Genomic DNA, 12,525 nt, shown 5'->3' with positions numbered 1-12,525 from the left:
AAAAGGAGTGGGGAAGAGAGAAGTGGAGAGGGATCTGTAAATTTCTGGCATTGTCTTACCTGAGCTGAACATGCGTCCTGACTGACCACACAGCAATGATCAGAACTGAAAAGAGAGCCCCCTTATGTTGGTACGCGGTGACGTTCTGAGTCGATGGCGGGTGACAGCACCGGTTTTTGGAACCCGAGCGATCTGTTTGCAGTTTCATTCTGACACTGACACCCTGACAGACTTTTGTTTTCAAATGGCATTTGGTGAAGCAAACAGAATAGGATCCCGTTAATTTGCCAATCTCTCTTTTTCCCTGCCAATCTCAGGATGGCACAGGCAGCTTCCAAAAGCTCCTTCATGTGCCATTTCCCATCCCTCCTCCTTTTTTTTCTTTTTAACAAAAAAGGACTACATTTCTGCAGCAGCCTATTGCAGCAGTTTGATATGCATAATAATGAATCAATTGAAATTGAAATTGACACCTCAGAGAATCAGTGTAAAAAAAAAAACCCAACCCCTCGATGAAACGAATTCTTTCCCTCCCTCTTCCCTCCTTACAGTTTTCTATCATTTACAACAATTTGCTATCACTAGGATCTTGAGCAGATTGCGGGGAGCTTGGTGTGTGCTGGAAAGTCAGTGATTGGGACTGAAGCTTGTACAGGCTCTGTCTCTTTCCTAAGCACAGATCAATTACAAGGCAGACAAGTCAGTGTCACATGTGATTCACAATGTCAATTTCATGCTAGTGGTAACCATTTAAGAAAGAGCAGGAGAGGTTTTACATTTGATAAGAAATCAACAGTGTTTGTGTTTGTAAAAGACCGATCACAGAGTGTGACAGCTCCACAAGATTGCTATGGAGCATCGGCTACACGTCTGTCATGGACCTATAAGTATTTATTTCAAATGTTTTTTTTTTTAAAAAACAGGATGTTGAAAATAAACTGTCAGTCTCTATTTACAGCTGCACATGTAGAAAATACAAAGCCTTTTAGGTTAAATTGTCAGTTAACAGAATTCAAAATAGAAAAAAAATATGTACCGCGCTTGCTGGTTTATTATCCATTTGGAAAAGGGGGAATCATTTCTAAATGTAGAGATACAGATGTCTCTGTTTTGGGTAAACATGGGTTGCATATTTTGGGAACTTTTGGTGCCTTTAATGTCCTGACCTCCATATGTACTTCAGTTTATTATATGTAATTTGTCTGGTACAAGTAGTTAATTAGGGCCAGACTCTCATCTGTTACATCAGTCTAAATCCAGACTGCCTTTAATGAAGGACATGGAGTTGCTCTGAATTTTGACTGATGTAACTGAGATCAGAATCTGACCCTTATGTTTTCAGCATGGAGCAAATACAGTCTTAGCAGCTAGATAATGGGAGCCAGATTCTGGTCTCAAAAACACTGACGTATATCTAGTGTACACTAAGGCAATGATCTTGCTCCAGATTTATACCAGAATAAAAAAGATCGAAATCTAGCCCTTAGTTTTCACTTCCTTTCCTGCCAACTTATAGGGTGCGTCTAGACTACATTCCTCTTTCAAAAGAGGAATTCATTGAGGGAAATAGAAAATGCAAATGAAGCACAGATTTATAAATCTCATGCTTCATTTGCATAATTGTGTCCGATTGCTTTTTTGGAAAGGTTTTTTTTTTTAAAGTAGTCTAGACGCAGTTCTTTCAAGAAAAAAAATCTTTTTGAAAAGAACCTTTATTCCCCCAGTAAAAATCCAAGAATCTGCTTGCAAAAGGAAGGAAAATTTGGAACATTTTTAGATGAAGGCTTTACTTAACAGCCATGTATTGTGGGGAAATATGGTCTTGTGTCTGAAGTTCAGGCCTGAGGGCCAGGAAATCTGGGATCTAGTCCTCCTTTCTGTGCCAACATCCTTTCCCTCATCCCAAAAAAAGTTCTTCTATGACTTTCTTTTCCTATCTGTAAAACAGAGAGAGTATTACCTACATGCCTTGCAGCTGTGAGGTTTAATTGAGGTTTAATTAATAAACAATCAAAAGGACTTAAAGATCCCGTGACAGAAGAAATGCAAAGTATTATTTGATAGAGCTTTGCATTATATAAGAATATAAGAAGCAATGGGCTTCAATTGCAGCAAGGGAAGTTTAAGTTGGACATTAGGAAAACATCCTAACTGTCAGGGTGTTGTGGGAATAAATTGCCACAGGGAGGTTGTGGGATCTCCATCATTGGAGATATTTAAGAGCAGGTTAGAGAAACACCTGTCAGGAATGGTCTGGATGGTGCTTGGTCCTGTCATGATGGCAGGAGACTGGACTTGATGACCTCTCGAGGTCCCTTCCAGTTCTACTGTTACATGATTCTGTAAGTAAGATCAGGCAGAGTTTAGTTATTTTGGGGGGAATGAATGCCCATCTCTGTTCACAGTAGCTCTACAATAGGACGAAGAGCTGGACTGGAACTGGCAGAAATACCACGGTACATTCTTACAATATTTCAAAAAAGTGATCCCAAACGTTAAGTCCTTCCAGAGTGTGCATGCTCAAAAATACAGTAAGAAAGGCAGGCCTGTGGCATCACACACTATGAAATTGTGCTGACAGGACGGCTCAGCATTCTTGCGTGAAGGGAACTCTAGAGGGAAAGTGGAACTGCTGGAATAGAGAGGAAATATTGGCTCTGACCGTCACACAATTGCCATTGGCCTTGATGGAGGTACACCAATTTTTCTTCAGTGGAGCTGCATTGATTTACACCCACTGAGGATCTGGCCTTATAAACACCCATTGTGGCTCTTCAATACAGAGAGACTCATAGACACAGAAGGAAATCCACAGTTCTCCACTGCTCTTGGAAGCAATAGTCCAGTGGAAATCTGGAATAAGTCCATTGGTTTCATAGAGTTACTCTGGAGTTCCACTGGGGCCAACCGCTGGTAAAATCTGGCCCAATGTTTTGTCTTCTAACATCAATATCTTACCAAAGGGGGTGAGGTGGCTCAGGAGACTGGTCATGGACTATAGAGCCCTTCACTCCATGCTAAGCTATTGGTTCTAATCAAGCTCAGCTTGACAGTGACTATGTTTATCATCTGCTGGCTACTCCCTGGCCTATGTGAAATGAGTTGGGCTCCCTCAGGGTATGTCTACACTACAACGTTAATTCGAACTAACTTAGTTCGAATTAGTTAATTCGAACTAAGCTAATTTGAGCTAACGGATCCAGACTAAAAAACTAGTTCGAATTAGCGTTTTGCTAATTCAAACTAGCATGTCCACATTAAGTGAACCCTGAACCGGGCTTAAGGTTAGCCGGAAGCAGTGCCGGCAGGGCATCAGAGGAGGATTTAGAGCGTGGAGATGCTGTCTCAGGCTAGCCGAGGGCTGCGCTTAAAGGGTCCCGACCCCCACCCCGGACAGACAGTTCTCAGGGGTGCCCCGCTTTCAAAGCAGTCCTGGCTTGGAGTGCCCTGAGTGCCCACACTGGGCACATCACAGCACTCGGCCATCAGACCGGCTGCACTTACCGCAGGCTGCCATCTGGGGAGAGCGGGCAATCGGGGGGCTGCAGGAGAGCTTCCACCCCCAGAAGCCTGCAGAGCCAGCCCAGTCCTCCCCATCGGGGGCTCGTGCCCCATTCCTCCCTCACCTCCTTCCACTTACCCTTCCCTAGCCCCTCTTCTTGATGTACAAAATAAAGATAACGTGTCTTCCAAAAAGGAATCTCTCTTTATTGAACAAAACTGGGGGAGACTGGGAAAAGGAGGTGGGAGAGGGGAAGAGAGAGGCTGGGAGAGGGGAGGGCAACTAAAATGATCAGGGGTTGGGAACAGGTCCCATATGAAGAGAGGCTAAAAAGACTGGGACTTTTCAGCTTAGAAAAGAGGAGACGGAGGGGGAACAGGATAGAGGTCTCTAAAAGCAGGAGTTGGGTGGAGAGGGTGCATCAAGAAAAGTTCTTCATTAGTTCCCATAATAGAAGGACTAGAGGACACCAAAGGAAAGGAATGGGTAGCAGGCTTCAAACTAGTAAGAGAAAGTTGTTCTTCACAAAGCAAAGAGTCAACCTGTGGAACTCCTTGCTGCAGGAGGCTGTGAAGGCTACAACTAGAACAGAGTTTAAAGGGAAGTGAGATCAAGTCATGGAGGTTGGGTCCATGGAGTGGTATTAGCCAGGGGGTAGGAGTGGTGTCCCTGCCCAAAGTTTGTGGAAGGCTGGAGAGGGATGGCACGAGACAAATGGCTTGGTCACTGTCTTCGGTCCATCCCCTCCAGGATCCCTAGGGTTGGCCGCTGTCGGCAGACAGGCTACTGGGCTAGATGGACCTTTGGTCTGACCCAGGACGGCCATTGTAAGCTCAGGGCTCAGGGTCGGGGGTCTCAGTGGACCACCTTGATTCTCTTGCATACCTGCTCCTGGGTGGCCAGGCTGGCAGCTCTCCTGCCCTAGCCGGCCACTTTCCTGTGCCTAGTGCGGAGATCGTGGACAAGGTCCACGATGTCTGCACTAGCCCAGGCGGGTGCCCGCCTCTTGCGGTCCCGGGCAAGCTCCCGGGAGCCGCCAGGCTGGTCCCGGGAAGAGGGAGGGGCTGGGGGGCATCGGGTGGGTGGCTCGATCTGTGCCAGGTGCAGGGTCTTCTGGCTGGGTCCTGGCAGGCTTGCACCTGGCACGGGCACCATAGCCAGACCGTGCCCCTTTAAGAGGTCCGGAGCCAGAAGGGGGGCAGATGAGTTTCCCTGGTGTTGGCCAGAGTGGCCACCAGGGAAAGCTGGGGAGGGCTAGCCTCCCACTAGTTCGAATTAAGGGGCTACACATCCCTTAATTCGAACTAGCTAGTTCAAACTAGGCTTAATCCTCGTAAAGTGAGGTTTTCCTAGTTCGAACTAAGCACTCCGCTAGTTCCAATTAAGTTCGAACTAGTGGAGCATTAGTGTAGCACCTATGAAAGTTAATTCGAACTAACATTCGTTAGTTCGAATTAACTTTGTAGTGTAGACATACCCTCAGTTCCTAGGGAACAGGTGTCACAAACCCACCAATATGAGCTGCCAGTTGTTGGCAGTCTGAGCCAAGAGGCTTCTATGCCCTGGAGCTGGAATGCTGTCAATTAAGGTAGACTGGCAGGGCAGGGGAAGTAGCTTGTACTGTCATGGCTTGAGCTGTGGCTGGTCTAGGCACAAATGGAAGGTTTTACTCTCCATTGCTGTCAAGCTGGCTGCTGTATATGCATTAGAAGAACCAACACCAACCTGCCCCAAGACAAAGTTGTGCTTTGTACTGACTTCTTTAATGTTCTGCTAAAGTGTTTTAACTCCCTTCTGCCCAGCTAGCTCCAGGCCTGCCTGGGCTTCTGCAAGGGAATGCTCAAAACAAACCTCTCTTTAGTTGGCTTTATGTTGTGCCAATTAATACCGGCAAGAGAAGGTGACTTTTTGTGTTATGCACAGTTATAGCAATGAATAAGTTTTCTCACCAGCAAGATAGTTTTTGTTCCCTGGCTGGGAAAGATAGAAGGGCTGACTGGAACCCTTTGCTCTCTGAGGGTATGTCTACACTACCCTCCTAGTTCGAACTAGGAGGGTAATGTAGGCATACCGCACTTGCAAATGAAGCCCGGGATTTGAATTTCCCGGGCTTCATTTGCATAAGCGGGGAGCCGCCATTTTTAAAACCCCGCTCGTTCGAACCCTGTGCCGCGCGGCTACACGGGGCACGAACTAGGTAGTTCGAACTAGGCTTCCTAGTTCGAACTACCGTTACTCCTCATTCCACGAGGAGTAACGGTAGTTCAAACTAGGAAGCCTAGTTCGAACTACCTAGTTCGTGCCCCGTGTAGCCGCGCGGCACAGGGTTCGAACGAGCGGGGTTTTAAAAATGGCGGAGCCCCGCTTATGCAAATGAAGCCTGGGAAATTCAAATCCCGGGCTTCATTTGCAAGTGCGGTATGCCTACATTACCCCGCTAGTTCGAACTAGCGGGGTAGTGTAGACATACCCTGACATATGGACAGCTGTGGTTTTGTAAATATAGAATAAACATGGCACAGTTTTAAGCATATGCTGGAAAAGATATTGGAAGATCAGAGTAAAGGAGTAGATGCCGACCCATGCAGCATTCCCCTTTGCCTCCCTTATTTATTCTTGGATCTGGACTTTTAATATTCAAGTCATCTGAAGAAGTGGGTTGTGCCCACAAAAGCTCATGATACCATCTTTATGTTTTGTTAGTCTTTAAGGTGCTGCTAGACTATTTGTTGTGTTTTAAGTTTTTCCAGTTACAGACTAACTCGGCTACCCCTCTGAAGCTTTCAAAAATCATGAGTCAGGCCCCAAAAGCAGGAGAGTATTTTTTAAAATTAAGTTTTCAAGTTCTTTTTACTTATCTTTAGGGAATGGAACAACCACCCTCTGCACTGACACACTAAGGAGAGAACAGGAGACATCCAGAACTACAAACATAGAGGCTACATCTACACTGGCCCCTTCTTTGGAAGGGGCATGCTAATTTTGAAAGTCAGAATAGGGAAATCCGCGGGGGATGTAAATATCCCCCGCGGGATTTAAATCAACATGTCCGCCGCTTTTTTTCCGGCTTGGGGAAAAGCCGGAAAAAAGCGTCTAGACTGGCCCGATCCTCCGGAATAAAGCCCTTTTCCAGAGGATCTCTTATTCCTACCTGAAAGTAGGAATAAGAGATCCTCCGGAAAAGGGCTTTATTCCAGAGGATCGGGCCAGTCTAGACGCTTTTTTCCGGCTTTTCCCCAAGCCGGAAAAAAAGCGGCGGACATGTTGATTTAAATCCCGCGGGGGATATTTACATCCCCCGCGGATTTCCCTATTCTGACTTTCAAAATTAGCATGCCCCTTCCAAAGAAGGGGCCAGTGTAGACGTAGCCAAACTGTCCCAGCTTGAATTAAAGAGTCAGAATGGGTTAGCTGCAACATCTCATATGTTCTCTGCAGATCAGCAAAGAGGGAAACTTGAAATTCCTACTGAAGTTGCAGAGGTGCTTGGGGCCTGTTTTCCAGCTATTCTGGGCCACTGTGGAATCTAGAAACTTTTTTCTTTGTTAGCAAAGATTTCCCTCTACCCACATGCCTCCAGGACTGTGGCTTTCAGAAAAACATCAAAGATTGGGAGACTCACAATAAAATCATGAGCCGGCAATGCTGTGAAGTGGCGTGAGAGACAAAGTAAATCACACTAGGACTGAATGGAGAAGGATTTAGGCCTATATTGTCCCAAAACGGTCACTGATACAGCGGGCACATGTGGTGGATGCCTTGCACTCATTCAGCAGCCTCGCAATATGATTGCCACTTCAAATCAGGCAAGGAGGCACAGTGGAGCTGACAGCCATGCCGGGGCCCTGAGCAAGGTGGGAGGCTTAGTGTTCTTGGAAGGGCATAGCCTCAGGTGGAAGGAGTGGGGCTGAGGGCTCTCAGCACCCCCCGGAGTGCACCAAGCTGCTCCTCCCTGCCCTTAGAGCTGCCTGGCAGCAGCCATTTAAGGGGCTACAAGTGCCGCCGCCATCGCCAGGAGCCCCGGGCTCTTTAAAATCGCCGGGCCTTGGGGCAATTGCCCTCTTTGCCCTTCACTGTCAGCAGGCCTGATCAGGCATTATAATGGGGCTAGATGAGGATATAACGAATTGCCCCTACAAAGTGCAGACGCAGAATTGCATCCAACATATTGGAGGCCAGGCTGATCCTGTAGAAGTGCAATTGATTAGTGAAGTTGGTGTCAGTGTGACTTTTGTATCACAAGGAACTGCAGACTGTGACCCTCCATTTGGTGACACGATTTCTTGCATCTTTTTTTTAATGTGAGCTGGGAAATTTTGGGTGGTGGCTCTGACATGAGCTGATGGATTCCCAATTCTGTGAGCAGCTGGTGAAGTGTCACAGAGCCAGTCCCATGACAAGGGTGAATTCTGAATGTGACATTTAACATTCCATGGAAATTTGTATTTCAACGTTGACAGTGTTTTGGGTATTAGCTGTAAAATAGGGATAGCGGTCCTGAATTGCTTTGTGAAGCTCTTTGAGATCTTGGACTGAAAAACATACAGTCACTAGATATTATTATTTAGTAGGGGGGCTGCACCCCCTGCTCGCTATGCTCCCCAACCCCCCTCTCTGTGGGTAGGCAGCCCTGACTCTCTCCCTGGCAGCCAGGGAGGGCCAGGCCAAGGCGTGGCAGCCCTGGCCTGCCCCAGCTCTCTTCCCTTGGCTACTGGCTCCCACACCGAGGCCAGGCCAGCCCCGCCCCAGCTCTCCCCCTAACCCTGTGGCCACCAGTGGGTTGGCTGGCCTGGCTCTCTTCCCTCCAGTCGCCGAATGGTTGGACCGGGCCAGGACAGGCTTGGCTTTCTTCTGGGCTGCCAGGAGGGGCTGGGCTGATCCCCCGCCAGGGATGGTCCCAGGCTGCCCTGGTCCTTCTCCTCTGCCTGACCCCAAGGCCACCCTGGCTCTTGCCCTCTGCCACTTCCTCCCCCCCCCCCAGCCCTTTCCTCCTCCCCTGGCCACCAGGGAGTGGGGCTGGGGCAAGGTCACGCCTGGCTGAGCCAGCTCTCCCCCCAGCTGCTGGTGGGAAAGAGGCTGCTCTGAAGCCTTGCAGGCCCCGTGCTCTCACCCTCCACTACCACCCCCCAGCTACTGCGGGGGGGGGGCTGCTCCGAGGCCTCACAGGCCCCATGCTCTCCCATTGGCCTCCAGGGGCATAGGGGAGCCACTTCTGGGCCTCACCATGCCCCGCAGTCTCCCCCGCACTGCTGAGCACCAGGGGGGGAGCCAGGGGGACGAGCGAGTTCTCAGCGCGGCAGCTGAGTACCAGGGAAAGGGGAGAGGAAGGGAGGAGTCAGGCGGGACGCAGAGTGATGTGATGAAGTCACTCTGTCATCCCACAGGAGAAGTTTTTTTATATATAAAGAATTATTATTATCCTGCCACTAGGGTTGCCAGGTGCCCGGTATTGACCCGGACAGTCCGGTATTTTCCCATCCTGTCCAGTAAAAAAAATTAAGAAAATACCAGACACCTAAAATGCCCAGTAGTTTTGGATTTTTTTCTTGGCCAGGAGGTGAAAATTCTGGGTCCGCAGGGGAACTGTCTGGCCTGGAGCAGGAAGACAAGATGGTGGATGGCCTGTTAGGGCCAAAAAGCCTCAAAAGCATTTCTTAAAGGGACTTTTTTTTTTTTTTGGCTTAACAACTTTGATCTCTCCCTTTTTTTTTTCCTCAACAGAATTTTTTGCCTGGTTGGGTTGTTTTGCTTCTCTTTTTCTGGGGGGGGTTCGGTATTTTTAGTTAAACCATCTGGCAACTGTACCCGCCACTATAATATGTGCCCATGAATCCCAGTACACAACACTTATCTGCTTACCACACTGGGCTGACATATCCATTAGCTCCAAAGACCCTGTCTTGGGCTGACGACCAGCAATGTCTGAACCTTCTAGGATGATCTGCACAGCGATGGAAGAGGGAGTCTGCATCCAAAGGCACAAAGCTTCATTTCTGACTCAATCCAAATGACACCCACACTTCTCTGTTTTTGTTGTTTCAAAATAATTAGTGAGTGAATTAGATGATCATGCAGCTAATGAAGGTTTACAGGCTCATGGTCTCGTGGGAAATGCTGCATACTCTCCACCTCCAGCAGCTGTGTTGCCAACTCTCATGAGATTTATGATAATCAGTGTTTGTATTAAGACCCCAGCTCTTGGAGTCATGTGATTAAGGGAGACTCTCTGGTTTTTCTAAGTAAATGTTGAGCGTTTATGGTTGTGAAGTAAAACTTGGAAGTGTGAACTCGAAAGCCTCAAAAAAAGTAAATGAAAATAGATCAGAATTCATTATTTTTTAAAAATCTCATGGTTTTTAAACCAGCTTCATGGGGTTTTGTGGGTCTGACTCTTGATGTGTGAATGTCTAAGGCTGGCAAATCTGTGATTTGAGCAAAGTCACTTTGCATTGTCCTGACTGTGCTCAGCACCTTACAAAATATAGCAGTCACAGCACTGGCAAGTGCAGGCAAGAGATGTGAAAGCTTTCCCCATCCCCCACCACTATCGTGACCTGCAGAACCCTGACTCATCCGGTCTCATGCACACCATATTGACTAGGAATGTAAAAGATTAAACGGTTATCTGGTAAGCGTTGGCCTTACCAGTATGCTTGCCAGGTAACCGGTTAACCAGAGGGCCTACCTGGTGGGAGCAACCCCCTGCCCATGGTGGTCTGGCTGGCAGGACCTGGCCACAGCAGGTTGGCGGGTCTAGAGCAGCTGCCAGCCTACACAGCTGGAGCAGCTCCCTGCCACCCACGGCCTGTCATTAACCAGTTAAACAAATTGTTAAACCAGTTAACTATTTTAGTCGTTTTTTACATCCCTAATACTGATAATATTTATGTGGGGCTCAAGCATTTTCCTTTGGCCTCGCTGACAAACTTCTTCCCTTAGATCCACTTATGCAATGGCACTTCCAGTTGGATCTCTAAACCTGCACACAGACCCCTCCCCTGCTACCCCACGAACACCAGATGATCACCTCAGGGGCACAGTTTAGGACCTTACCAAATTCTCCAACCCCATCTACAAAGTAGACACCCCTACTCTGAATCATCCCACACAATACAAGTTGACCGAGCAGACATACATCCATACTATCCTCGTGTCAACCTGCTAGTATCCCTACTGACCTCTATCCCAGTACACACTTGCAACTCCATTCTTATACACTAGGTTAAGCTTCACTCCATCTATACAACCCTCTCCCAGAATCAACCTAGACTGGCTGGCCTTTCCAATGGAAATTATGCCCTCAATTCCCATTGACTTTCAGTGCCTTACTCCCTTCAGGCCCTTTGGAAATGCCATCCACTAGCAACGACTTTTACTCCCATGACCATGAGCAATTTGACCAAATTTTACTCTCAAGCTCACTTGAATAAATCCAAAAGAGCCCATCATTTCAATCACTATATTCCAGATTAACACTGGTGTAAAAAAGAGCAGAATTTACCCCTTAATTCCATGAGACATGCAGGTATTCTGAGGGACCAATTCTACTTGTTGTTACTTCAGAGTAACACACTAGGAGCCAATAGCAATGCATCAGTGTAACTGAGAGGAGACCTCAGACAGAATTGTGAAGCTTCATACTATGTACACAGGCTCGTCTCCTCAGAAATATGCACACATACCAACTAATTTTCATCCATGCAAGCCCATTAAGGTACATGGCTATCCTGTTGCTTCCTGCACATTCATTTGCTCCTCAAAGACCTCTATATAGAGCTCTCCTGTGGCTGTACACTCCAGAGCACGCACAAACACAAACCCACATGCTTACAGCGAGCGGCTTCTCCAAGACCACAATTGGAGAATGTCTGTTTGCAAGCAGTGAATTTTCTCCATGTTTATCCCCTGGAGGGGGTGTTTTGTGGGTTTATTGACTAAATAAGGGTATTGATTTGTTAAGAGCTTTTCTACTTCCTTTCAATGGGAAATATTGTTATCTCTTTCCTCTCCTCTGTACACAAGGTGAGAAGTTCTTTTAGTGAGACCATAAATTTCCATCTTGGCTTTTCTCTGCTGTGTAAACAAGTGTTTGCCTGTCCCTGGGGGTTAATTTGGTCATGTTAAATGCTCTGTAGATACCTCTTGGGCTCATAGATTGTAGCTCTAAGGAAAAGTCACATGCTTACATAAGACGTATCCTCCCTTCACACATTTTGCATAGTTACACTGTTATCCTCACCACCACTGACAAACCCAAGGGCATGGAGAAACAGCAACAAAATGAGACTCTTCTCACAGCACACACATTCTCCTATAAGCCTTTCATTCCCCAACAAAAGCACAGGGGCTGGTACATACCTCTCTCAAGGTTGCGACGCTGCACCATACAAAACTCTGGTGACGGGCCCCTGAAAAGTCATCACTGACTGGAGAAGGGTTTGAGAGCCATAGAGGAGCATCTCCCATTGTGACCTCAAAGGACATGCAGCAAAGGCAGTTACATCATCTCACTGTAATTGAATGTCCCTCCCCTGGAAAAAAAGCACAACCATTAAACAACAACTTTCATGCTCTTGGGACAACTCATGGCAAATGTGATTAATAACAATCAAAGGTAACATTGCTGTAATCTTCAGCTTCTGGTGGAACAGTAGGTAATTGCTGATCACTAGTGACAGAGCTACACCTGTATTCATAAATACAGTAGACTTTCCTCCCTGAATATTATAATCGTGAGTGGTCTGGGAAGCTCCTAAACAGCCATGGTTATAATACTAACCTATCCCTTTTCCCAGGGAGAAAATTCAGGCTTGTGAGGAAATGGACATTTCACAGTATATTATTCATGTCCATAGCAAAGTTGTGTCTGCTCTTTGTTGGATCTGTCATGAGCATGGCTCATGAAGAGTTTTCAGTGGCTAAATGTTATTGTTCTACTGTTCTACTGAAATCAGGAGTTTCCCTCAAATATGAGACATGCTGGGATTCTAATAAGAGTACCACCTCATTCTCCTAATATAGGA

At 47.0% G+C, this 12,525-nt stretch overlaps 1 long non-coding RNA gene across 1 annotated transcript; it reads right to left on the bottom strand.

Annotated features, from left to right (window-relative positions):
* Positions 1 to 252: 252 nt before the first annotated feature.
* On the bottom strand, positions 253 to 12,046 carry LOC142818617 (uncharacterized). The gene is made up of 3 exons (XR_012896171.1): positions 11,861 to 12,046; positions 9,362 to 9,443; positions 253 to 1,937 (listed from the first exon to the last, which is right to left on the bottom strand). It is a non-coding gene; the product is annotated as an uncharacterized LOC142818617 (long non-coding RNA).
* Between the last annotated feature and the right edge of the window lie 479 nt (positions 12,047 to 12,525).

This window comes from Pelodiscus sinensis, chromosome 16 (assembly GCF_049634645.1).
Source record: "Pelodiscus sinensis isolate JC-2024 chromosome 16, ASM4963464v1, whole genome shotgun sequence".
Classification (NCBI taxonomy): Eukaryota; Metazoa; Chordata; order Testudines; family Trionychidae; genus Pelodiscus; species Pelodiscus sinensis.
This window is presented reverse-complemented; position numbering and strand designations above follow the sequence as displayed.